Source organism: Mauremys mutica, chromosome 17 (genome assembly GCF_020497125.1).
Source record: "Mauremys mutica isolate MM-2020 ecotype Southern chromosome 17, ASM2049712v1, whole genome shotgun sequence".
NCBI lineage: Eukaryota > Metazoa > Chordata > Testudines > Geoemydidae > Mauremys > Mauremys mutica.
In genome coordinates this window covers 20,575,157-20,600,603 of record NC_059088.1, presented here as the reverse complement: position 1 = coordinate 20,600,603, position 25,447 = coordinate 20,575,157, and the positions used below count along the sequence as shown (strand labels likewise).

The 25,447-nt window shown below is 54.1% G+C and overlaps 1 protein-coding gene across 1 annotated transcript in view; it reads right to left on the bottom strand.

Annotated features, from left to right (window-relative positions):
- The window catches only part of KCNJ10 (potassium inwardly rectifying channel subfamily J member 10), a 50,728-nt gene extending 35,636 nt beyond the window's left edge, over positions 1–15,092 (bottom strand). The window contains exon 1 of the mRNA XM_044990765.1: positions 14,811–15,092. The gene's annotated coding sequence lies outside the window, so the exon portion shown is untranslated. The remainder of the gene's footprint in view (positions 1–14,810) is intronic.
- Positions 15,093–25,447: the final 10,355 nt, after the last annotated feature.

Below are 25,447 nucleotides of genomic sequence, written 5' to 3'. Positions count from 1 at the left end.
GTGGGAGCTGTGTGTGTGTGTGGTGGGAGGGGTGTGTGTGTGTGTGTGTTGGGAGGGGTGTGTGTGTGTGTGTTGGGAGGGGTGTGTGTGTGTGTGTGTATGTGTGTGGTGGGAGCTGTGTGTGTGGTGGGAGGTGTGTGTGGTGGGAGGGGTGTGTGTGTATGTGTGTGTGTGTATGTATGTGTGTGTGGGGGGTAGGAGCCATAGGGGGGAAGCTGCAGGGGCGGGGGGGCAGGTGAGCGATGCACGTTTTAAGCACTCCTGATGGGTTGTGCTCCCAGTCCTGGCCCCAGCCTGGCTGGGCTCCTGTGTGGCTGGGCTGGGAGTGGCAGCTCAGCGGGCAGCAGGGGCTCCTCCCGGGCGGAGGTGACAGACCGTGATGTGCACGGAATCCGCAAGCACACAAGGGCCTGGCGGGAAGCGGGCGGGCAGCAGAGCGGGGCACAGGGGGCAGGCGTCCGCCAGCTGGCAAGGCCCAACTGCCCATCCCCAGCACCTCCACCAGCACTCGCTTCCGCCACTGCTACCCCGGGTCTTCCCAGCACCCGCCCCCCCAGGGTCCTGCTGCTAGTGCCCAGCTTGGGACCGATTCCCGGCTGCTGGTTTCCATCTCCTGGCGTGCCAGCCCCAGCAGGGAGAGCCCTTTGCCAGCTGGGCGCTGTGACTCCTAACTCCACGCCAGCTTCCCCGCAGCTCTGGCTCCAAGGCCCCTCCGAGCACCATGCTGGGCCCCCAAACCTGCCCCCCAGCGCTCCCACGAGCTGTCCAGTGGGGCAAGGACAATCAGACCCCAACGCCTCTGTGGGCTTTGGAGATCTCAGGGCTAATAAATCAGGAAGCTGCGGGCAGGGACTGGTCCGGGCTCCGGGGAGGGAGGTGGAGGGAGGTTGTGAAAGCATCTGACTGTTTGTGGGGGGAACAGGCCAGACAGTGGCTCCATTGTGTGCCCTGTAGGAGAGGGGCTGAATGAGCTTCCAGCCACACAAAGGAGCTTTGACAATGGGGACTTCATTAGTATGCACAGGGACAAGTTAGCTGCCTCCTCTCGCATCACTCTGTCTCCCCCTCCATTGCTCTCTGCCGCCCTGTGTCACGCAGAGGTGAGCGAGGGAAGGAATTGGGGAGAACGAACGAGGGGAAATGGATGACAGCAGGCGAGGCCAGGCCACTTTTCAGTTCCTCTTTTGTTCGCCAGCTCCACGGAGCACAAAGCTTTCGTTGCGAAAAGAGAAAGATGGCAGAGCCCCCCTGCCTGGCCTGGCCTGGCCCACAGCAAACGGGGCTGAGTTTTGCACTGGGATTTTAAATGGCCACTTGTGTTTTCAAGGACGCCCGCAGCAGAAAAATCCCCTTCTTCTCCCATGTTGCAGCTAATATTTTCTCTGCAAAGGTATCTCCTCAAGGTGTGCATGGGCTGATGACGTGAGCACTGGTGAATGGGGAAAGGACGCCTGGGTCTTTGCCTGTCTCTGCCACTGACTTGCTCCATGACCCTGAGCTGAGCTCTTCCATGCTACATGTGTGGTGCTTCCCTGGAAGGACCAGAGAAACCATGAGACAAATTGTACTGACCACGGCAGGGGCGGCTCTAGGCACCAGCAAAACAAGCTGGTGCCTAGGGCGGCAAAATGTAGGGGGCGTCCCCTGCCGCCGGGGAGGGCGGGAGGCTGGGCCGGCGGACCTGCCGCAGACATGCCTGCGGGAGGTCCACCGGAGCCCCGGGACGAGTGGACCTGCCGCAGGCATGACTGCGGAGGGGGCGCTCGTCCCGCGGCTCGGCTGGACCTGCCGCAGGCATGACTGCGGCGGGTCCCCTCTTCCCGCGGCTCCGGTTGACCTGCCGCAGTCATGCCTGCGGGAGCTTAACCGGAGCCGCGGGAAGAGGGGACCCGCCGCAGGACCGGGGAAGGGCGGCGCAGCGCACCGCGCTGCTTGGGGCAGCCTGATTTCTAGAGCCGCCCCTGGACCACGGGCCATTGACTTCCTCACCAGCTTCTGCTCACTTGACCTGTCTCTGCCTGGGCTACCTCAAATCAACTCAACACCCAGAGTAGCTTCAAACAATCGACACCCAAACTGCCACCAAGTGCTTCCTTATTCCCTCCTGATGTGGAATTTTCTCCTGAGTGACACTGCCTTCAGGGTGTACAGAAGGTAGATCATCCCAGGCCAGCCTGATCTCTCTCTTTGAGAAGAGAACTGGTTTTTTTAGACAAAGGAAATGCAGTAGATCTGATCTCCCTGGATTTCAGTAAGGCATTGGATATAGTTACACAGGGAAATTATTAGTTGGGAAGATGGGAATTAATATGAGAACTGAAAGGTGGTTAAGAAACTGGCCAAAAGGGAGATTATAATGTGTCATACTAAAAGGTGAACTGTCAGGCTGGAGGGGGGTTTCTAGTGGACTTCCTCAGGGATCGGTCTTGGGATCAATCCTATTTAACATTTGTATTAATGGCATTTGCACAAAAAGTGGGAGTGCGCTAGTAAAAGTTGTGGATGACACACAAAGTTGGGAGGCATTGCCAATACGGAGGAGGACCGGAATATCGTACAAGAAGATCTGGATGACTTTGAAAACTGGAGTAATAGAAATGGGATGAAATTTAATAGTACCAAGTGTGAGGTCATGCACATAGTGACTAACAACAAGAATTTTTGCTATAAGCTGGGGACTTATCAGTTGGAAGTGACAGAGGAGGAGAAAGACCTGAGTGTATTGGTTGATCACAGGATGACTATGAGCTGCTAATGTGATGCAGCTGTGAAAAAAAGGCTAATGCAGATCTAGGATGCATCAGGTGAGGTATTTCCAGTAGAGACAGGGAAGCGTTAGTACCATTATACAAGGCGCTGGTGAGATCTTATTTGGAATACTGTGCGCAATTTTGGTCTCCCATGTTCAAGAAAGATGAATTCAAACTGGAACAGGGGCAGAGAAGGGCTACTAGGATGATCTGAGGAATGGAAAACCTACCTTATGAGGGGAGACTCTCAGAGCTTGGCTTGTTTAGCCTAACCAAACAAAGGCCAAGGGGAGAAATGATTGCTCTCTATAAATACATCAGGGGGCTAAACACCTGGGAGGAAGAGGAGTTACAGGATTTAGGTTAAGCACCAATGTGGACACAAGAACAAATGGATATAAGCTGGCCACCATCATGTTTTGACTTGAAATTAGGTGAAGGTTTGTAACTGTCAGAGGAGTGAGGTTCTGGAACAGCCTCCCAAGGGGAGCAATGGGGACAAAAAACCTACCTGGCTTCAAGGCTGAGCTTGATACAGTTATGGAGGGGAGGGTGTGATGACGCTGCCTACGGTGGCATGTAGCCGATCTGTGACTGCGAGCAGCAAATATCTCCAACGGCCGGTGAAGGGACACTAGATGGGGAGGGCTCTGAGTTACTACAGAGAATTCTTTCCCAGGTGTCTTTGCGGTGAGTCTTGCCCACATGCTCAGGGTCTAACTGATTGCCATATTTGGGGTCAGGAAGGAATATTTCTCCTGCTCAGATTGGCAGAGACTCAGGGTAGGGGGGGGGTTGCCTTCCTCTGCAGCATGGGGCATGGGCTATTTGGTGGTTTAAACTAGAGCAAATGGATTCTCTGTAACTTGGAGTCTTTCGATCATGATTTGAAGTCTTCAGTCACACAGCCGGAGGTTAGGGGTCTATTTCAGGAGTGGGTGAGGTTCTGCAGCCTCAGATGTGCGGGGGATCAGACTAGATGATCACAATGGTCTCTTCTGGCCATAAAGTCTGAGTCTATGAGGTGCAAGATTGGCAAGACTGAGGCTGGAACAGGGTTTATGGATTCATGGCTTCTAAGGCCAGAAGGTGATCGCCCAGTCTGACCTCCTGCATGTCACAGGCCATAGGACATCCCTGAATTAATTCCAGGTTGAACTGGAGAAGATCTTTTAGAAAAACATCCCATATTGACTGAAAAATTGCCAAGGATGGAGAATCCCCCACAGCCTTTGGTACATTGTTCCAATGGTGAATGACCCTCACTGCTAAAAACTCACACCTTATTTTCAGCCTGAATTTGCCTGTCTTCATCTTCCAGTCATTAGATCTTGTTCCCCTTTGTCTGCTGGACTGAAGAGCCCATAATCAAATTTCTGCTCCAAGGTACATACAGACCATGATCAATTCCCCCCTTAACCTTCTCTTTGTAGAACTAAATAGATTGAGCTCCTGGAGCCTCTATTATGAGGCAGGTTTTCCAACCCTGGTATCATTCCTGTGGGTCTTCTCTTAACCCTCTGCCATTTCATAAAATATCCTGGTTGGAAGGGACCTCAGGAGGTCATCTAGTCCAACCCCCTGCTCAAAGCAGGACCAACACCAACTAAATCATGTCAATGTCCTGCTTGAAAGTTCACATTCATAGAATCATAAAATATCAGGGTTGGAAGGGACTCCAGGAGGTCATCTAGTCCAACCCCCTGCTCAAAGCAGGACCAATCCCCAACTAAATCTTCCCAGCCAGGGCTTTGTCAAGCCGGGCCTTGCGTCTGCGGCAGCCAGCACAGACCTCAATGCTGCTTCAGGGTGGGCTCCATCAGCTCCTCACCACACTGCTTAGTAGCATTAAAATCAGGACCAGACCATTGTGTACCCCCCTCCCCAGCTGTGTGCCGAACCCCCAGAGACCAGAAAGCGGAGCACTAATGACCACAAACAGTCCTCACACGCTCCTCGGGAGGTTCAACACCCTGTGCTTTATTCACAGTGTCTTATAAGGGGTGTGTGTCGCCCGAGAAGGCTTTCCCCAAGCTTCTATCTACCCACTAGGTGCAGGGCAAGAGGTTGGGGAGAGATCCCACTGCTTTGAGATCCCGGGTGTCTTTGCCCTGCCTGCACTTCCCCCAGCTGATGAACTGAATCCCTCTGTTAACTGGTTAATCACCCCATCCTTAATCAGTATCTCCCGTCAGGCCCCTGCAGGGAAGTTTAGGGAGTGAGGCTACTCCCACCCTGTCACAGAGCTCAGCTGGGGAGAATGGAGAGCGGGTGAAACTCGTTTTGTGCAACAAAAAAGCCTGGCTCCCCAACCCAGCAGAGCCAGAGTAAAACGACCCTGGACGAGGAGTCACTGAGGCCTGAAACGCCTTAAGGCAGAGTGGGGATAATCGAGGAATTGAAACCCTCTTTCAAGATGCCCATAGACACGTGGCGTCTCCAGAAATCCCCGGGGAGGAAGCCTGGGACTGGAACATCCTTTCTGAGGCTGAGGGACCCACAGAACCAGAGACAAGACAGACCTGTGCAGTCATCCAGGCCAGCGTGGAATCATTCCTTCCCCAGGCCGGTTTCAAATGACCCAGCTGATGGATGCAGCATAGTTGCAGCCGAGTCGGTTCCCGGATGTTAGGGAGACGGGGTGGGGGAGGTAATAGCTTTTACTGGACCCACCTCTGTTGGTGAGAGAGAGGGGTTCTCCTGTCACTGTGGTTAATCCACCTCCCCAAGGGGCAGTCATTAGGTTGATGGAAGAATTCTTCCATCCGCCTGGTGCTGTCTACACTGGGGGTTAGGCTGGCTTAACTATGTCACTCGGGGTGGGGGGGACTTTTCACACCCCTGAGCGATGTTGCTGGGACAACGTGACTTTTTAGTGTAGACCTGGCCTGAGCGATGTCTCCAGTGTAGACAAACACCCTTCAGTGGCTGTTGACTAACTAGCAGGGGGCACATGTTGGGGATTCCTTCACTGCACAGGCCAGGGGCTCCTTACATCCCTTCATCCACCCCATAGCTCCCTGGGTGTCACCCTCACATCCCCCTCTATTGCAGGGACCCCCTGCAACTGCCCCAGCCTGGCTGTACCGGAGTCACCCGACCTTTCTGAAAACGGGGATGATAACGCATCAGGGTTCAGATTCTCCTTGCCAGGAGGGGTATGTCTACCCTGCATTCACGGGGTGCGGCTGCAGCTCATGTGGACACACCCGAGCTAGCTTAAATGGAGCGAGCGAGGGATCCAGAGCAGGAACGCTGCGGCAGCATGGGCCCCAACGTGGCTGTATAAGCCCTCCGGGAATCCTAGGTCGCTGCCATGGTTTCACTGCTCCTGCACCCGAGCTAATAGATTACAGCTAATGTGAGTTTGTCTACCCGAGCTGCAAGCCCAACCTGTGACTGGAGCTTTGTCTGTCTTTTATTGTGTGTTCGTACAGCGCCTAGCGCAATGGGAAGCCCAATCGTCCCTGGTTTTGCTGGAGGTCTCAGAGAGGCAGCTGGTGGGGCTCTATCTATCTGCAGAGCTGAGTAAGTCCGTAAGCAACCCCTGCTCCTAATTGTTTCTTAATGAACAAATAGTGCTACAACAACACTCCAAACAACCCTCCCACACTGTGGGGTGGGTTTCATTGCCCGGCCTCTCGGAGGAGCCTAATGATTCCTCAGCTCTCCACGAGGTCTTTCAGAGGTCGCTTTATTGTCACTGATTTGTAGCTTCTAAGTTCAGCTGGGGACCAATGTGATCAGGGGCGGCTCTAGACATTTCGCCGCCCCAAGCACGGCGTCATGCCACAGGGGGCGCTCTGCCGGTCGCCTGTCCTGTGGCTCCAGAGGACCCTCCGCAGGCATGCCGCCGAAGGCAGCCTGCCTGCCGCCCTCGCGGCGACCGGCAGAGCGCCCCCCGTGGCATGCCGCCCCAAGCACGCGCTTGGCATGCTGGGGCCTGGAGCCGCCCCTGAATGTGATCATCTTGTCTGACCTCCTGTGTAACACTGACCAAGTAAACGAGACCTGAATTTCTACTGTAAACACACACACAAACTAAGCAGAATACACTTCTTATGGGGGGGAGGGAAACACAGTTTCCAGCTTTTAGCCCCAATCAGGAGAACTGGAAACATACTGGGGGGGGGGGGGGGGGTTAAATGAAAACTGAAATTGCCACCTAATCACATGACTCCAGGAGCTGTGGTATTTCTTGCTTTGAGCTCCAGAGATTCCCAGTTCAATCTTTGGTACGTCAGCCAGAATGGCAGTCATCCATCCCGATTGCTCTTTGTACATGGAAAATCCCCATAGCGACTAGCATGCTCCTTGATATAATAGGCTAAAATATATTTACGTAAATCGGTATTTTAGCTTCCTGCTCTTTGCTTATTCATCTGTTTGCTTGGAGATGGTGTAGTTGGGCCACGAATCGCCAATCAGCTCCATTTACGTGACAGAATCGGCTAACCTAATTCCAGCCCTTTGCTTGGATTGTTTTCAGGCGTTTGAGATGGTAAGAGGCACTGATTTATAGCACAATACGGGCGCCTAATCAATCCCAGTAATACTTTTACTCTCTTCTACATCGCCACCCGCCTGCGGATGTCAAACCACAGACGCTTGTTTATTACGATTCGCAGCTGCCTCCTCCCATGACCCAGGCACTTCTTATTTTACAAAGAGGAAAACTAAGGCACAGAGAAGGGGAAGTAACTTTTCCCAGGACACACCCTGAGAGAACCAGGGACCGACCTCAAGAGCCCGGGCTTCTGGCCTGTGCGCTCACAAACGGGACACCCAAGGCGTTGCAAAGCAAGGAGTCCACAAATGGGGTCAAATGTTCAGGCCACATCCCCCCACGCGGCCGGCGTGCAATTCGTTTGATGGCCTCAGCCTCACAGCGGGAGTTGGTGGGGATCAGGCACTTTTAAAACTCTGATTCTTGAACAGGCGCTGAGCCCTTGAAAATGCAGCCTAAGTGCATGCGACAGCTGCCAACTCGGCTGGCCCCCCAGGGACTGAAGTGGGGAGCCGAGGACTAAAAGCAGGAGCTGCTATAACTTGAACCAAAGAGCCAAGCTGCTGCAGCTTGCGGCTGTAACAATTTATATGCTCTGTAGATCGGCCCGGAGGGGGACCTGGCTGTCACACATTCTCCCCACTGGGTTACACAGGCATCCGTTTCCCCTGGCTGGTTTGTTTTCAGAGGCTGTCGCGCTCCGTCGCTGGAAGCAGGGGCTGCTGATTTATGCTCTTGGTTTGGTTTCGACTCCTCTCAGACCAGAGAACATGATCTGACCCTAATCCACTCCTTATCCTTGGGCAGGTGAGCTGCGTATTAGAGACAGCGCCGTCTCAAACCCCGTGTCCTAACACACACACCGCTGCCCTGGCAGTGCAAAGAGGGCGCCCCGCTGGAGGTGATCCTATGCCACACTGGGGATCTGTTTGGGGAGTAAAACGGGGCCGCAAGGGGGAAACACCATGGAGGGGAGGAAGTGGTAGGTGCGGTCCCAGCAGTTACAGCCAGAAGCATTGGGAGGAAAGTCAGCAAAGAGAAATTTAGGCTGAACTGTCATGGAAATCTTCTGAAGAGTGGGATCTACCTGTCTATCACCATACAACCCTATCTATCTATCTATCTATCTATCTATCTATCTATCTATCTATCTATCTATCTATCTATCTATCCCCATACACACCCATCTGTCTCTCTAGCTATCCAACCCCATCTGTCTATCTACCCAGCCCCATCCACCCCTCTCTCTCTCTCTATCCCTGTACACACCCACCTCTCTCTCTCTGGCCATAGAACCTCACCCAGCAATTTCTGCATCAGTTGTTAGCGTCGGGCTGTAGGAATCCCTGAGGGAGGTTCTCTGGCCCGTGCTCTGCAGGAAGTCGGACGAGATGATCAGAATGGGTCTTATCAGCTGTGACCAGTCCCTGTTGCCAATGCTGTGGGAGCCTTTGGAAACATTCATGTACGGGTGCTGTCCAGCGAGGCAGGGAAGAGTCACTGTCCCCTGTTCACTCTCTGTTGCCCTGCAGCTGATGTCCCCATCTACACCCACATGGAGGGGGTGTGAAACACAACTAGGACTCGTTCCACACTGCAACGTGGGAGCCTTGGAGGCAATCTCAGAAAGAGCCGACCTCAAAACAACCAGGGATTTTTTCCCAGATAAACCCATGAAAGTTCGGCTCTTTATCAGAAACGCTTGGCTTTGGGACATCGGCAGAACGCAACCCTGCTCCCATGGAGCTAACAGTCCTGCCCCGATTTGTACCCATGCAAAGGGATGGGAAATGCTAAGAGCCACTCTGAGTTCATGATCGAAATAGACAAGCCAGGAAGGGGTATTACACCCACTTCACAGAAGGGAAACTGAGGCACGGGGTGACCATGTGACTTAGCTCAGGCGGGGGCTGAGAATTAAACATGGATTCCCTGAGTCCCAGACTAGTGTCTTAACTACAATGGCAGCTTTCCTTTCTGCTAAAGGTCTTCCTTGAGTTCATATACTTTAAAAATGTAGCGCCGAGATCCTGAGCAAATACAAAAAGTCCGACTGAACAGACACTTTTCTAAACCACGCGCTTCCTCTGCCCACCCCACCCCCGCCCCGAGATATTGATGCGCCTCCTGATCCTCTCCCCTCCTGTCTTCCATTCTTGGCTTGGCACTGTCTGTCAGCCCCCGCTCCCCCGAACCCCCGCCCAGCTTGCCAGTGTGCTCTGGGGGGTAGGGGCACAGGGCTGGGGCTGGGGAAACCGGGGAGTTGTTCCACTCCCTTCTTGTGAGAATGTGAGCAAGGCCCACCCTGCTTTGGGCCTCAGTTTCCCCATGTGTATCATGAAGCACTCGGAGGGCTAGGGATTCTAAGGGCCAAATCTAATGACCATAATAACCACTTCTTCCCCATCCATAACCCCATGCCCTTTCCACACGCCCGTCCTGCCCGGTCTACACTCTACACTCTTCAAGGCAGTGGATGTGTTTGCCTCTGCCAAGTCCATATATGCAGCTATGCAAGTAATTTGTCTGTCTGGCTATGATACTTATCTGGCCCACATCACCCTAGTGTCTGGGCACCTCATAATCATTCCTGTATTCCCCCTCACAGCCCCCCTGGGAGTCAACACAGGGCCATTATCCCCACTATACAGATGGGCAAACTGAGGCACAGGGAGATGAAGTGAGCTCCTTTCTGTCTGTTCGGAGCCAGCTCACACCCATAAGAGCTGCCCTGCACTCCCCGTCCGTTCTCTGTGTGCTGCTTCCACCTGCATCCTTGCTGCCCCCCTTGTTGGGGATGGTTTTGCAGACAAAGGGCTGCAAGGGCTAAGAGGATGCTGCCCTTTCTTGGTGCTGGGGGTGGGGATTCTGTCAGACACGGGAAGCAAGAAAAGCTCAGCCCAGTGGCACGAGGAAGGCAGTGAAAACCCAAAGGACACAGAGACACAGGATGCCCAGAGCAACGATCTGCTCGGAGCCAGCACAGAGCTGGGCCACCAGCTATTAGGGGTGGCAAGGAGGCCACATGCCCTGGTTCAGCACCTCTGCTCAGCACCATGTCCTGCCAGGTCTGCCCTCTCTGCCCCGGCTCCCAGGGTCCAGCCGAATCTGTCCTGCTCTTCACAGCCCTTTGTGGGACCAGTGAGAATACACCCCAGCTCACAACCAGGACCTGCCATGACAGCTATGGTACAACGGAGTCAGGAAGCAACAGGGGGGCAGGGAGGGGTGGGGGAGGAGAGGGCTCATAAGTGCAGGAAGCAGAATGGTCATAGGGGCTAGAGCGAGACTGTGGAACTCATGGCCACTGGAAAAAAGAGGCCGCAGGCCTTACTCTGCTCAGGACTACAGGCAAACTGGTTTCTTCAACTGCACTTTCCCTTGATACGTTTTACACACACTCAAGCAACAAACCCCGCCACCACAGAACACCCACCCACTCACACAGCACCCAATATAACACAAGATTTTGTACAGCCTTGGTAAGAAAGAAGATTTTTTAAGTATCTGTGAGGTGCTCAAGTGCAATAAATAGATAGATAGATAGAGGGGGTGTATGGGGATAGATAGATGGATAGATAGATAGATAGAGGGGATGTATAGGGATAGATAGATCGATGCTCCTGTACGGTTATGGGGTATGAACTGTATCGGTGCAAGAGCCCTCTCCTCTGCATTCTCTCTCAGTCGGAGCAGGCTCCGACGCTCCCTCCCATCACTCACCTGTATCACAAATGCCCTTTCTCTCTTGTCTTTGCATCTCCCCCTGCACCACCACATCCTGCCCATTTTTTTTATTTAACTCTGTGCGGCCCACCCTCTTGCCTTCTCCCCACTAACAATCTCCACCACTGCAGGACTTCTCAAGCGGGTGTCACAGCCCAGGCGGGGGGTGGGGGGAGGGAGTAGGTGTCAGAGGTCATGACCAGCCTCCCCATCACAAATTGCTAAATGGGAGGGGTGTCGCTGCTAGATCCCAGCTGGGTGCAGCGGGGGGAGTACTGGCGGAGTCCTGCCATGGAAAAGTCTGGAAGCCAGTGGACTAATGCTCTGTGTGTCTCTTTCTTGTCTGCTTGACACCCTGTTATTTCTGGTCCTGCGTGTGACTCGTTACTCCAGCGTGTAAGACGTCATGGGATCAGCCCCTGAGATTTTCAGCTCTTCGGGGCAGGGGGCAGCCTGGGCAGAGCTGGGTTTATGCCCCGCGCTCTGCTAATGCGTCATACGACAGGCAGAAGGACTCTCCCAGCAGGTTTGGCTATGTGTTGTCAATCGTTTACCCCAGCGTTTCCCTCTTGGTTTTTTTTCTGCCTGCAAATGAACCCCAAACAGATGCAGATTTTTTTATGCTTTGATTCACAAGTGCTCCTTGCCCGGCTTATGCAAAGGAAGGTCCTTCTATGGGCATATGGGGGTAAATTTCCCTCCAGTTATTGACTAGATGTGCATTGAGTCACATGATGTTGCTTGTGCTACCTGATTGGATGTGGCTAGGAGTCTATAGCCTCCAGTCTCTCACTTTCTCTACCCATTTATTGTCTCTTGTCTTATAGTTAGGTTGGGAGCTCCTTGGGGCAGGGACTGTCTTTTTGGTTTGGGTTTGTACAGCACCTAGCGCCATGGGGCCCAAGGCCATGATAATTTCACCCTGTCTTGGCATCTGGCAAGCGTTTAAGGATTATTCCTCACAAGCTGCCCATGAGGTAGGGGAACGGTTATTAATGACTAATTATTGGTAATTAGTTATTGTCATTCCCTTTTTACACAGGGATGGAGGAGCAGATTCTCAAGAGCTCAGCAGCACCCTGCCAGCTACAATCTTGTCAACACTAAGCCTTTAAAAATCATGAACTGCCCCCTGCCCCAATCACTAGATTGGCTTAAAAATTATGAGAATAAAATAATAATAATAATACATTGGTGGTTTCTGTTTATTTGCCTTCTGGGTTGTAAGCCTTTCGGGGCTGCAATGTTCAGCTTTTCTCCCCAACCGTGAGAGTTAGAAACTTTAATACTGAATAACAGCTGAGAGGCTCGTGTCATCACCTGACTCCAGGAGCTGGGGCTTGAAGAAAAGCAGCGAGTAAACGTGAGACTTGGGATAAAATCACCAGAGTCAGCAATAGCACCCACCGTGCTGCATCTAAAAATCTGGCCCCAGTTGTTGAGAATTAACTGGCCCAGGCTCACGGAGGGATCCAGAGGAAACCTGAGTTATCACTTAGTGCCTGAACCACTGACCATCCTTCCTCCTTCTGGGACTGAAGACTCCTGGCAGAATAATGATCGGGGGATTCTCTGATTTGCTCACACCTACCCCTGTTTCACAGGGGAATACAGGCATCTGTGACTAGGGTACCCGGTCCCCAGCCCTGGGTTCAAACAAAATCCCACTGGCATGAATGACTAGCACATAGGAACCAGAGGACGTGAAGAGTAGCTAGGACCCAGTGCTCATACAACAATCAAGGCACTGGAACTGCCTCACCCCGACCAGGGCTTTGGAACCAGGAAGCAGACCCTGCAGGGGTCCACAATAAAGTCCCAATGTGGGCTTATAAACCACCTTTCACCTGGGTGGTTATCTCAAGAGAAACCATTCGCGCGGCAGCAGAAATGAGCATGGTGGGGCTGGCATGTCTGTATAATGCCTCCCAGCATGATGGGGTCGTCGATACGTAGAATTTAAAGCCGGAAGGGACCATTCGATCATCTAGTCTGGCCCCCAGCATATCACAGGCCAGGAACTTTCACCCAATTCCTCCTGCCTTTTGCCCAGTAACTTGTGTCTGGCTAATGCATCTCCTCCAGAAAGGCAGCCAGGCTTAGTTTGAAGATATCAAGAAATGCAGCATCCCCACTTGTGTTGGAGTTCGTCCCAAGGCCGAACCACCCTCCCAGTTAGAAATTTGGGCCTAATTTCTAACAGGTATTTATCCGTCAGCCACTGGCTCTGAGTCGGCCTTTCTCGCCTCGATCAAAGAGACCATTAGCACCCATTATTCTCTCCCCGGGAAGCAGTCCTACAGTGTCATCACGTCACCTCTCCACCTTCTCTTTGATCAGCTAAACAACCGGCGCTCTGTACGGCTCTCACAAGAAGGCGTTTCCAAATGGTTTGCACGGCCCTTTTCTGCCCCCTCTCCACCTTTGCAGCCCAGGCAGGAGGGCAGTCGGCAGCTGGGCACCTGTTTCTGAGCAATTCGGATCTCCTGGGCACATAACAGCGTATCCGACTCCCCCAGGCATCATGCCTCAGGGAGGTGGGGCCTTTACGGGGGTGGGCTTCTCCCTGAACAAGGAGACGGTGGATGCTTTTGTAGCATAAGGGCCGAGCAGGGAGTCTAGAGAGCTGGGTTCAGTTCCTGGCTTTGCCACAGGTTCCCAGGACAGACTTGGGCCCTTTCCTTAATCTCTCCCCTTCAGCTGTCAAGTGGGGAACATAATCTCTCCTCTGCCAGTGGGTTGTGAGCGCGTTGGGGTCCCTCTCTCATGAGGTGACTGTGCAGCACCCGAGGGAGCCCCTGCTCTTGGCTGGGGGGGTCCCCTAATAATTGTGTCGTTACCCAGCTGGATCGAGCCAATTGTTGGCAGCCTGGAGGCAATTTAACGGCCTCATTAACGAACTACGGCCCCAACCCTGCGCTTGTCACTCCATCACACGGAGGGGCGAGGGCAGGCGGTAGCCATCGCGACGCAGGCAGGGCTGGGTAATGAGGGCAGCGGTTTTCTAGCTGCCTGTCTCCAGCTGCTGGGCCCGCGTCAGGTGCAAAGAGAGGGGAAGGGGCTGCGAGTGGAGGAGGTGATGGGGGGAGCCCAGGGCGCCTGCTTCGGGGCTCCCGTGTGGGCAGATGCCGAGCAGGCTCCAGGTGGCGGGTTCTGCAAATTCCGAGCTGCAGGACCGGATTCCACCCCCCACCCGCTGCGGTGGCACCTACTTATCAATCAGCGCCCGCTCCCTGCTGCGAAAGGAATCCCAGCCCGACAAGGAGGCCGCGCTGGGGTCGGCCATACGGGCCAGGGACAGATCCCGTTCCAGCGGCGCAGAATGCCAGGCTGGCAGAGGGCAGTCAGGGAGGGCTGTCTGGTGGGATCCCAAAGAGATATTGATTTGCAGGAGATTTTTGTCGTGAATGAGGGACTTTCCACTCTTTGCCTGCACGTCAGAGAAAAGTTTGATTCTCTCTACTGGTTTTGCTATATTCTCTCTTACATCCCTTTACGCCTCCCTCTCTCTCTGGCCCTGATCCTGCTCTCATTTACCCCAGTATAAAGCAGGATAGATCCCACGGAAATGCACCTCAGTGTAAAACCAGCACAAGCACAATCAGAATCAGCCCGTCTCTTTCTCTCTCTCTGCCTACCATCATCCTGGCATCTGACTGGCATCCAAGTCCGTTTAGGAGATTTCTGTGCAGGGTTCGGGCGAGAGGCAGGGTAACACCAGCTGAGCAGCAGCACCCATGAAGAGTCCCGGCCATCAAATCAGAGCGCAACGCAGAACCATCCCCTGCTCCGCCTTCACCCCAGTTAGGAACGGATCCTGCCCTTACCTTGAGCCCCGAGGAAGAGGGACACTTTGCAGGCTGGGTCCACGTTGGCTGGACGGGTGGTGGAACCTGAGATGAAAACGACCCGATCCCCCTTCGCCCGGTCGGAGCGGTGGTGTGCAAAACTTTCTCACGCTGTGAGCCGAGCCGGGTAAAGTTGGTGCCCTGAAGTGCCAAGGTTCAGCTGCAGTGGCGCGGGGGCAAGGGCTCTTAAGTGCTGTTTCCACAATCAGATAAGAGGCTCTGAAAAGCCTGGGTCTCCCATCTATTTCATGCCTCCTTTTTTTTTTTTCTTCCCCTCTTACAAAACTTTGTCCAAGTTCAATTGAATGAAAGGATTATTTTTTAAAAGGAGGGGGCGGCAAAGGGAGTTGATTGACAGCCCCGAGGGCCCTATCGCGGAAGGATGGGGTTGGCACCGATTGGAGGGGCCCGGGGGGGGGTGGTGGTGGGAGGAGCTGGGGAGTGTGAAAGAAAAAGGGAAAGAAAGAAAGAAAAAGAACTGGCAGTGAAAGGTGGGAGGCAACGGGCGGGAGAGGGAGGATGGAGAGTGAAAGTTTGAGAGGAAAGTTAATGAGGTGGAAATCAATCCCTCACTCAGATAGGGTCACATTACCGCTCCCAGGGAGAGGGGGGGATGGAGAACAGCGCAGTCCCCAGTCCCCGGAGAGCTTTGTGGATTTAAAGGGCGCAGGAAGCCAGGCTGAGCAGGTCCCAGGGCCAGGCCCCGTCTGTTCGCACCGGTGTCAGTTAACGCAGTAGCAAGGCCCTGCAGAGCGGTGCTGCGCCGGCGTAATGCGGGGCGTCACCTTGGGGCTTAGCACCAGGTCAGTTACACCCAGGCAGCCACCTGGGTGAGCATCCCCAGACTGGAGGCAGGTTCCGGACGGCGGGCGTGGAGGGAAGGTGGGCAGGACGGGCTGGGAATCATTCACAGGGCCTGGCTCTCCCCTGCCCTGGCACCTTGCACAGCTGTTTATACCAGGGGGCGGTGATCCAAAACGCCACCCGCCTGCATCTTATGTACACCTTGGCATCGCTCTGGAAGCACAAAGGGGCCTTAAGGTGGGTATGATCCGCCGTGACAGCCCCAAACACGCCAGAATCATGAGATTGGCTTGAGATTTGTATTTATTCATTTTTTTTTAAAGAATACATGTTGGGTTCGATCCATTGGGTCTCCGGTTTCTGAGCCTCCAGGGTCACGTTCTCCGGCTCTTTTCTGCAGCCAGCAGGGCTAGAGATTTACTTAAAAGAAAAGAAAAGAAAAAAAACCCGAGACAGCTGAGATTCTCCCATCATGCCTTGACTCCAGGAGCTGGGGCTTTATGTAAAACATCCAGTATTGCAAGACGTGTGGTAAAGTCGTGGAATCTGGAAACACTGTGGGATGGCAACGGAGGCCCCCTTTATGCTGCCAGAGCGGCGTTAGTGGAACTAAGGATCAGGCCCTGCCGTTCTGACCTGGTACCATCTCGCACTCACCTGGCACTGGGGTAAATGATGGCCCCCGGGGAGGGGAACGAGGTCCATGGGGGTTTAAGGTCAGAAGGGTCCATTCTGCATAGGCGCTGAGTTTTATTTTTCCCTGGGGTGCTTCACCTCTGCCCCGCCCTGAGGCCCCGCCCCTGCGCCGCCTCCTCTCCTGAGGCCCCGCCCTCCCGCTGCCTCTTCCCGCCCTGCTCCAACCCCTTCCCCGAGGCCCCCTGCCTGCTCTCCGCCCTCCCCCAAGTGCCTCCCCCAGCCGCCAAACAGCTGATCGGTGGCCTCGCAGGACAGCTGTGGCTGGTGGGTGCTGAGCACCAGCCCTTTTTTCCACGGGTACTTGAGCCCTGGAGCACCCACGGAGCTGGCACCTAAGCCATTGGGACCCTCGAGTCTGACCCCTGGATTACCCAGGCCAAAGACTCTCACTGCGACTCAGTCAGGGGGCTGGGAGTTCTGATCAGCACTTGGATAGCGAGGGGGCCCTGCTCTGAATTTGTGCTTGGGGTGGGGGTGGGAGGAACTTGGTTAAAGATTCCTTGGTTAAATCAAGTTCTGCTCTTTCCTGGGCTGCCCCCCCCTCCATGGGCAGGGAGCCCCACTCTCACCCAGGGAAAACCTCCAAACAGGTCACATGCCCCATCCTGTTCTTAAAGAGACAGTTCCCATTCACCGGCTTACAGAGATTAGAAGGGCCATTCCCACAATGACTCCAGGGATCTGACACCAACAGTTAACCATACAAGCACCTTTTCTTGCCATCACCCGGTCTGAACCCAGAACCACCCAATCCACAGCACAGCACTCATCCCCCGCGGGAGTAATCGGCACCAGGGGAAGCGTTCGGTAAGCGTGAATGTGGACCAGCCCAGACAGGGAGGCAAAGCTCTCACTCTGCCAGCTCGTTACACAAGCGTTTGTTGGGCAGCAAGTGTGGAGATTCTTGGTTTTGCTTCCTGGCTCTGGGTGCAGGTTACGGGCCAGACAGCGCCACCGGCCAGTGGCCCCCTGAACCTGGGACTGCTGCAAGGCCAAGCAGGAGCTGCTGCTATTGGACGCAAAGTACCAAATCTCTTAGTGTAGAAGCTGAAGCAGAGTCACAAACGTTTAGCTGCTAGGGAGTGAGCTGCAGCAGCACCCGGTTTAAGAACATAAGAACGGCCAGACTGGGTTGGACCGAAGGTCCATCCAGCCCAGTGTCCTGTCTCCCGACAATGGCCAAGGCCAGGGGCTTCAGAGGGAATGAACAGAACAGGGAATCAGCCAGTGATCCACCCCCCATCGCCCATTCCCAGCTTCTGGCAAACAGTTTGGCGCATTTCTACCAAAAGGCAGCGGAAGAAGAGCCACTGCTTTGTCTGAGACCTGGGGAGTTATCCCCAAGACAGGAACGTGGGCTGCGACTGGCCCAGGGTGTGGATTAAACCTCAGGGCTGCTGGGCTTACAGCCGAGTGCTTCTTTCCCTCGGCAAAGTGCAATACAGAGGAGGCTCTGCCTCCAGCTGGAGCTTCTGGCAACATCAGGAGACGGTGTTGGCCCGCTGCAGCGGGTGTCGTGGTTGGTAACACTGTAAAGGCAAAGCTTGGGGGAAAGGTGACTTTGGCCCATAACCCGTTTGGTTGTGTGAGCATGTCCGGTACCACACAGAGAAGGTGGTGTGAATGGCACCTATCTATGGGTGCAGTAGAACTGCTTTGCCCCCAGCTTTCTACCTCCCAAGGTCTGCTAGCCCTTCTCAGACGATTGAATAACAGGCCAGAGCTGGGGCTTAAAACCCAGCTGGGATTCCCAGCCAGCCGTGGGAAGCAGGTGTTACGTTTCACGGCGTAGCTTGCAGGAAGTTGGCAACGTATCACAACTTTATTGCTTAGAATTCAGACCGATCACAAACAGGCTGCTCCCCATGGGCGGCGGGTGAAGCCCCCTTTTGGGGGGTTGGCCTGCTGGCCCTGTAGCTTCCACCTGAAGGCCCCCTTCACCACCAGAGCCCTGGCCTGCCGGTGGCTGGAAGACCCCTGAGCAGCCAGCCGGCCCGACCCGCAGAGCACTGGGCCGCTGGCCGGCCCCAGTGCCAGTCACACCCCCAGGCTGGCCTGAGCAGTCCTGGCCATCGGCTGGAGCTGAGTCCCCACTGGCTTCAGGGAAGAGGGGGAGTGAGGACAGGGTCTCCCAGCGGAATATGGGTAGGACCATTGCCTGGGTTAGGGGAGGCTTGGCCTCCTATGGTACCCCCAGACCATGCTGCCCCCTTCCTCTATGCTGTCTGGATGCTGACCGACTCCAATCACATGCTTGATTCCCTCCGGAGCCCCTTCCCTCAGGATTTAAAGTGACCGATCATAATTTTAACACAGTTTTCAATACACCACAACAGTAGCCAGAAAAACCCCATGCTCTTGTCTACATGCACTGACTTAGCCCCTTACATCTGAGGAGCTCAATGCCCATGACAAGCACTCACTCATTAACCCCTGCAAGCCCTCCTGTGAGGCAGGTATTATTACTCTCATTGTACAGATAGGGAAACTGAGGCACAGAGCGGGCAGTGACTTGCCTAAAGTCACCTGACGAGTCAGTGGCAGAGCCAGGAAAAGAACCCAGGAGTCCTGACTCTCAGGCCTGGTCTACAGTTAACATTTGGATTGACCTAGCTACATCGCTCAGGGATGGGAAAAATTCCCACCTCTGAGTGCCATAGTTAAACCCACGTAGACCCACCTAGGTCAGTGGAAGAATCGGGGAGATAGATTACCTACATCATTGGGAAAACCCCTTCTGTTGCTGTAGTAAGTTTCTATGCTACGGCTCTGTACAGCTGCAGCGCCGTAGCTGTGTGCTGTAGCGGCTGTCGTGTAGACACGCCTGTAGTCACACTGCTCTCTTGGGCGAGTCAGTCAGCTCCAAAGTAATTGTTAATGAATTGGAAGCCTGTGAACAAACTGATCTTTGCTGAATGGGATCCCATCGTGGGCTAATTAAATGACGATTAATTGGAAATAATGATTCAGGAAATTTCTCTGGCGTTTCTCTTGGCTGTCTGGTGCGGGGAGTCCAGGTGACCTGTTGCAAAACACTGGAGCAAATTCAAAGGGAGCGGGGAGGGGAAGAGGCCAGCTCGGGTCACAGTAGCTGAGCGCATCATCTCGCCCTGGCTTCCGAGCGGTTACAAAAAGGCTGGGCTGTAGCAGCGGCGTGTTTCCTTGTAGGAAGAAAGGTGCAAAGGCCCAGACATGGGATTGCTGTTATTTCTGGTACATTGGATCCTACAACTGAGGGCCTGTCACGCTGCACAAACGTACTGAGGAACACTCCCTGCCCCAAAGAGCTTACAGTCTAAATAAACCCGACGCACAGCGGGTGGGACGGGAACGCATCTAGCTGGAGGTTGGACAGCAGCTCTGGGAATAGAAGCCAGGTGTCTGGAGCACCAGCCTAATGCTTACCCACCAGGCCGCGTTGCCTCCTTATTGGATCTTTGCACCATATTCCTGGCCAGCTTTACAGGAGCATGAGCTTAACGCTTCTGCAGGGAGACTCGCGTCAGACGTTTATTTCAATGATGTTATCGGGCTGTTGCCCTGATCACGTCTGTGGCCATATTTCGGCTCAGGTTCGGAGAGGGTGGCAGGGTGTCTGGCTGTAGCACATGGGCTGGCAGTTAGGGGGGGAGCTGGGCTGGACTCCCTGCTTTGCTACCGACTCGCTGTGTGACCTGAGGCAAACCTGTCAGTTTAGCAACCGGTGTAGTTAGATCACCACCATCCTGTGAGGACGTAGTTAGACTGGTGTAAAGGCACCTGGATTGTTTTAGTGTGTACAGCTGGAGACAAAATTAAATCGGCACAAATAAACTGTGTCTAGGTACATCTGGAATCTCTTTGGGCCTCTGCTGTAGTGCTGGGATAAAACACCTTCCTTCAACGTCTTGTTTATTTAGCTCAGACCAGGCCAGGGACATCTACATCCACTGTGGGCCCGCACAGCACTGCCCAGCTCCTACATAGCCCTTTGTAGCCAGAGAGCTCCAAGCAAGTAGCATATGCTGCCCCCATTTTACAGATGGGAAGACTGAGGCACATGAGAACACACAGCAGGGCAGTAGCAGAGCTGGGATCAGAACCCAGTCTTTTGAGTCCCAGCACCATTCCTTAGGCACAGGATGAGCCTGGCCCTGAAGAGGATTTTGTACCTCTACTACTTGGTCTGATGACTGACTGCCCTCTCGCTCAGTGAAAGCCGGCGCTGGAGGTGGAAATGGTGCTCAAGGCCATGGGTGCGAGGCAGCCTGCAAACCCATGGGAAAGTGACATGAGGTGGAATTGAGAAAGACGCTCAGGATGGGCTGCGGGGGCAAAGGGAGGATAGAAAAGAGCTGGAGAAAGAGTAATGAAATCCAGAGAAGGAAGGAGAAGAGAGCAGGCAGCCAAGGGGCCCGTTCCTGTTTCAAGAATAATTAAGTACTTAGGTTCCTGGTACAATGACAATTAAGGAAAACAGAGAGCAACAGCTGCAGGAATGAGGAAAACCGCAATTCATGCAGCTCCGCTCTATAATAATAATTGGAGATATACCAATCTCCTAGAACTGGAAGGGACCTTGAAAGGTCATCAAGTCCAGCCCCCTGCCTTCACTAGCAGGACCAATTTTTGCCCCAGATCCCTAAATGGCCCCCTCAAGGATTGAACTCACAACCCTGGGTTTAGCAGGCCAATGCTCAAACCGGACTGGCACCCCTCATAGGGATAGATCCTTTAATAGCAGGATTCTGCCCCCACTCACATTCAGTGGGGGTAATGCACCCCCCTATGGGCCCGATTTGCTATTGCCCTGCACCTTCTGTCCCCACCAGCATGGGTGGCAAGTTTGTTGAAATTTTGGTGGTGCCCAGAACCCGCCCCCCAAACTCCGCCCCCACCTGCCTAAGTCTCTGGGAGGGGGTTTGGATTGGGGGGAGGAGGTCTGGGGTGCAGGTCCTGGGCTGAGGATTAGGGTGCATGAGGGGTGCAGGGTGCAGGCTTTGGAATGGAGTTTGGGTGCTGGGTGCAGGCTCTGGGCTGGGGCAGAGGGTGAGTGTGCAGGAGGGGGTGAGGGGTGCAGGCTTTGGGATGGAGTTTGAGGGTGGGAAGGGGTGCAGAGGGAGGGGGTGCAGGCTCTGGGAAGGAGTTTGGGGGCGGGGGTGTGGGAAGGGGGAGGGGTGCACACTCTGGGAGGGAGTTTGGGGATAGGAGGGAGTGCAAGGGTGAGGGCTGGGGGCTGAGGATGAGGGGTTCATGATGCAGGAGGGTTCTCAGGGCTCGGGCAGAGGATTAGGGTGTGGGGGGATGAGGGTTCTGGCTGGGGCTGAGGAATGAGGGCTTCATGATGCAGGAGGGGGCTCAAGGCTGGGGCTGAGGATTAGGGTGCGAGGGGATGAGGGTTCTGGCTGGGGCTGGGGAATGAAGGGTTCATGATGCAGGAGGGGGCTCAAGGCTGGGGCTGAGGATTAGGGTGCGGGGGGATGAGGGATCTGGCTGGGGCTGGGGAATGAGGGGTTCATGATGCAGGAGGGGGCTCAAGGCTGGGGCTGAGGATTAGGGTGCAGGGGGATGAGGGATCTGGCTGGGGCTGAGGGGTTTGGGGCGTTGGAGAGGCTCAGGGCTAGAGCGGAAGGGCAGGGTAAGGGCAGCTTGCCTTGCCATTAGTGAAAGGGGGGTGCTAGGACCCTGGGGCAGCAGACAGCAGTTCTGCCGGGACTGGGGCTCCGCGTAGGAATGTGCTACACCGGCAGCACAAGCAGGCATGGGAGAGGCACATGCCACTTTCTTTCAGGCAGGGATGCGGCAGGGGGGCCGATCCAGGCAGGGCCAGGGGAGAGACCCAGCTCCAAATATTAGTGGAGCAGGGCCCCTAGCCCTAAATATTCCTGGTGCCTGAGCACCACAAAAGTATATAACCTGCCGCCTATGCCCACCAGAGCTGGGCAAACAGTAAATTCACCACAACGCCCATTTGCCAAAGGTTCAGCCAGAAAAAGCTGGGTGTTTTTTTTAAAGGACCGAAGCACCATTCATCGAACGGCTGGAGGATGACAAGATGCCTCTGCCTGGCTACGCCACGTGCCCCAGCCGTTAGCACTCGTTTGGGCTGGGGAGGACTGGCCGGGCATGGCCTCGCGCTAGCTGGTGTGGAGTTGGTATCTGAGCTCCACTCTCCTGCAGTACAGCTGAGGGCTCTGACCTAGGGGATCTCCTCTCCTGGTGAAGCTATTCCACTGCCTGTAACCATTAAACAGTCATTTGCCCAGCAAGTGAGAGAACAATTCTGCAGCCTAGTGGTTACAGTGCTCGGGTAGGAGACTTAGTACCAATGTGGACACAAGAACAAATGGATATAAACTGGACACTAGGAAGTTTAGACTTGAAATTAGATGAAGGTTTCTAACCATTAGAGGAGTGAAGTTCTGGAACAGCCTTCCAAGGGGAGTAGTGGAGGCAAAAGACATATCTGGCTTCAAGACTAAGCTTGATAAGTTTATGGAGGGGATGGTATGACGGGATAGCCTAATTTTGGCAATTAATTGATCTTTGATTATTAGCAGGTAAATATGCCCAGTGGTCTGGGATGGGATGTTAGATGGGGTGGGATCTGAGTTACTACAGAGAATTCTTTCCTGGGTGCTGGCTGGTGAGTCTTGCACAGATGCTCAGGGTTTAACTGATCGCCAGATTTGGGGTCGGGAAGGAATTTTCCTCCAGGGCAGATTGGCAGAGGCCCTGGAGGTTTTTCGCCTTCCTCTGCAGCATGAGGCACGGGTCACTTGCTGGAGGATTCTCTGCAGCTTGAGGTCTTCAAAGCACGATTTGAGGACTTCGATAACTCAGACACAGGTTAGGGGTTTGTTACAGGAGTGGGTGGGTGAGATTCTGTGGCCTGCATTGTGCAGGAGGTCAGAGTAGATGATCATAATGGTCCTTTCTGACCTTAAGTCTATGAGTCTATGAGTCCCTGCTCCACTGACTAAATATTTATACTGCTACCCCTTTTTGCCCTGGTCATGGTTTGGGGGACGGTCCAGCTGGGAGCAGAAATTGGGGCAGTCAGGTATGTTTCTGGCCTGGTCTACACCCCCCTGAGTGACACAGTTAAACTGACCTACACCCAGTGCAGACAGCGCTAAGTCAACTGGAGAATTCTCCCGTCCACCTAGCTACCGCCTCTTGGGGAGGCGGAATTCCTGTGGCGACAGGAGAAACCCTCCCGTCAACATAGACAAGCGTCGTCACTGACAGCAGCGCTGCTGCTGCGTTTTAGGGGTAGGGTTACCAGATAGCAACTGGGAAAAAAACGGGGCAGGGGGTGGGGAGTAATAGGCGCTTATGTAAGAAAAAGTCTGCAAACATGGGACTGTCCCTTTAAAAACAGGACATGTGGTCACCTATTTGAGGGTAGACAAGCCCCCTAATGCCGTTTTGTGTATTTGCAAAGAACGTAGTGAGCCCTGTGCCTCTGAACACAGAGGGAATCAAATAGCAGGGACCAGCGTCGTTTGCTCCCAGCACCGACAGCCGGCACCCCACCCGAAAAACCTCTCTGGAGGTTTCTACCAGGGCTGGTGGAGTGACCAGACGTCCCAATAAAATCGGGACCGTCCCGATATTTAGGCATTTGTCCCGCATCCCGACCGATCTTTGGTCAGGATGCAATTTCCCGATATTTCATGGAAATATCTGCCCCCTCCCCCCATATGTCCTGATATTTTCTTCCTCTCATCTGGTCACCCTAAGGGCCAGCCCCACATTTGCAGCTGCTCCTTCCTTCAGTCTGTTCTCAGTTTCTGTGTGGTCTCTTCCCCTATCACTGCCCCCCACCCCCGGCCACAATACCTAGCCGAATCCCCTACCACCCACCCAGGGCAGACTCTATTAGCCCAGTGCAATGCAGTTTCCCAGATAAAGACAGGACCCTACGGTACCAATTGTCCCCAGGTATTGCTGGTATAAGCCAGTGGAGCAGGCCCTGGGTTTTAATCTCATGCTGTATTAATTAACCCTGCGAGGCCCCTGGAGCTGCAGCTGGGATGCCAGCCCCTCCGGCAGAGCTGGGCTGTGTGGTTTGTGGTTTTCCTCATTCTTGAACTGTGGGTGCTGCCCCGGCCCCTCTGGACGGGAACCGAAGAACACAATTGGCCTTGAAACAGGAACAGGGTCCTTGGCTCCCTCCACCTGCTGTTTGTGTCTCCTTCCTCCTTCTCCTTCCCTTCTCTAACCTCCCTTTGTCCCCAGGCCTGTGGGCGGGGCGCAGGGTACGGTGTGACTCCATGGGAGTGAGGGTACTCAGATAACTCAGCCGAGCAGAGGAAAAATTGAGGAGCCAGATTGCAAGAAGGGGGCACTTTCCTGGGTCTGGCCCCTAGCCCGGCCCTACAGACACTGTTTGCCCTGGGATAGACAGGCTGGGTGTGACTTTTTACCAAGATAGTTATGCCAGTGCAGCCCCTAGCATGGCTGCCGTTCTACTGGTATAAAGGTGCCTTGTACTGGGATAAGCTTATTCTCCTTCGAGCTCAGGAATAGCCATGGCAGCATAAAGACATTTGCACCGGTATCACTGCACCCACACCCGGGGGTTGTGCCACTTTAACAGCATTTGGCCGCATGATAGGAAAGATGCAGGCAGCCACCAGCGTCTTGTCTACACTAGGTCTCCCACCCTTGCTGCCATAGTGGGAGCTGCAGTGGTGGTAGCAACGGCAGGGAAGTTTACGGCCAAATCCTGTGGTAAGGGGAGGCTGGTTCTGTGGCACTCACTGTCAGCCGGGATGCAGGAAATCAGCTTTCCCGTCCTGGCTCTGCTACAGACTGCCCAAGCGACCTTAGCCCAGTCACTTCCAACCGGACCACTCAGTTTCCACCTAACCCTGAAAGGAGCAAAATGGGTTAATGAAATATAAGTTCAAGGCACCTGTTACCACCTGGTTTCTAGCCTTGTCCCCAGTGGTCAAGCATCCCTTGCCCAGGAAAGGAACTTAGCCAGGCAGCAATAACTATAGTCTTTGTATCTTTCATTTGGATGGATACAAATGTTTTGCTCTCAGTTTGGCATCCGACGAAGTGGGTATTCATCCACGAAAGCTCATGCTCTAAAATGTCTGTTAGTCTATAAGGTGCCACAGGAT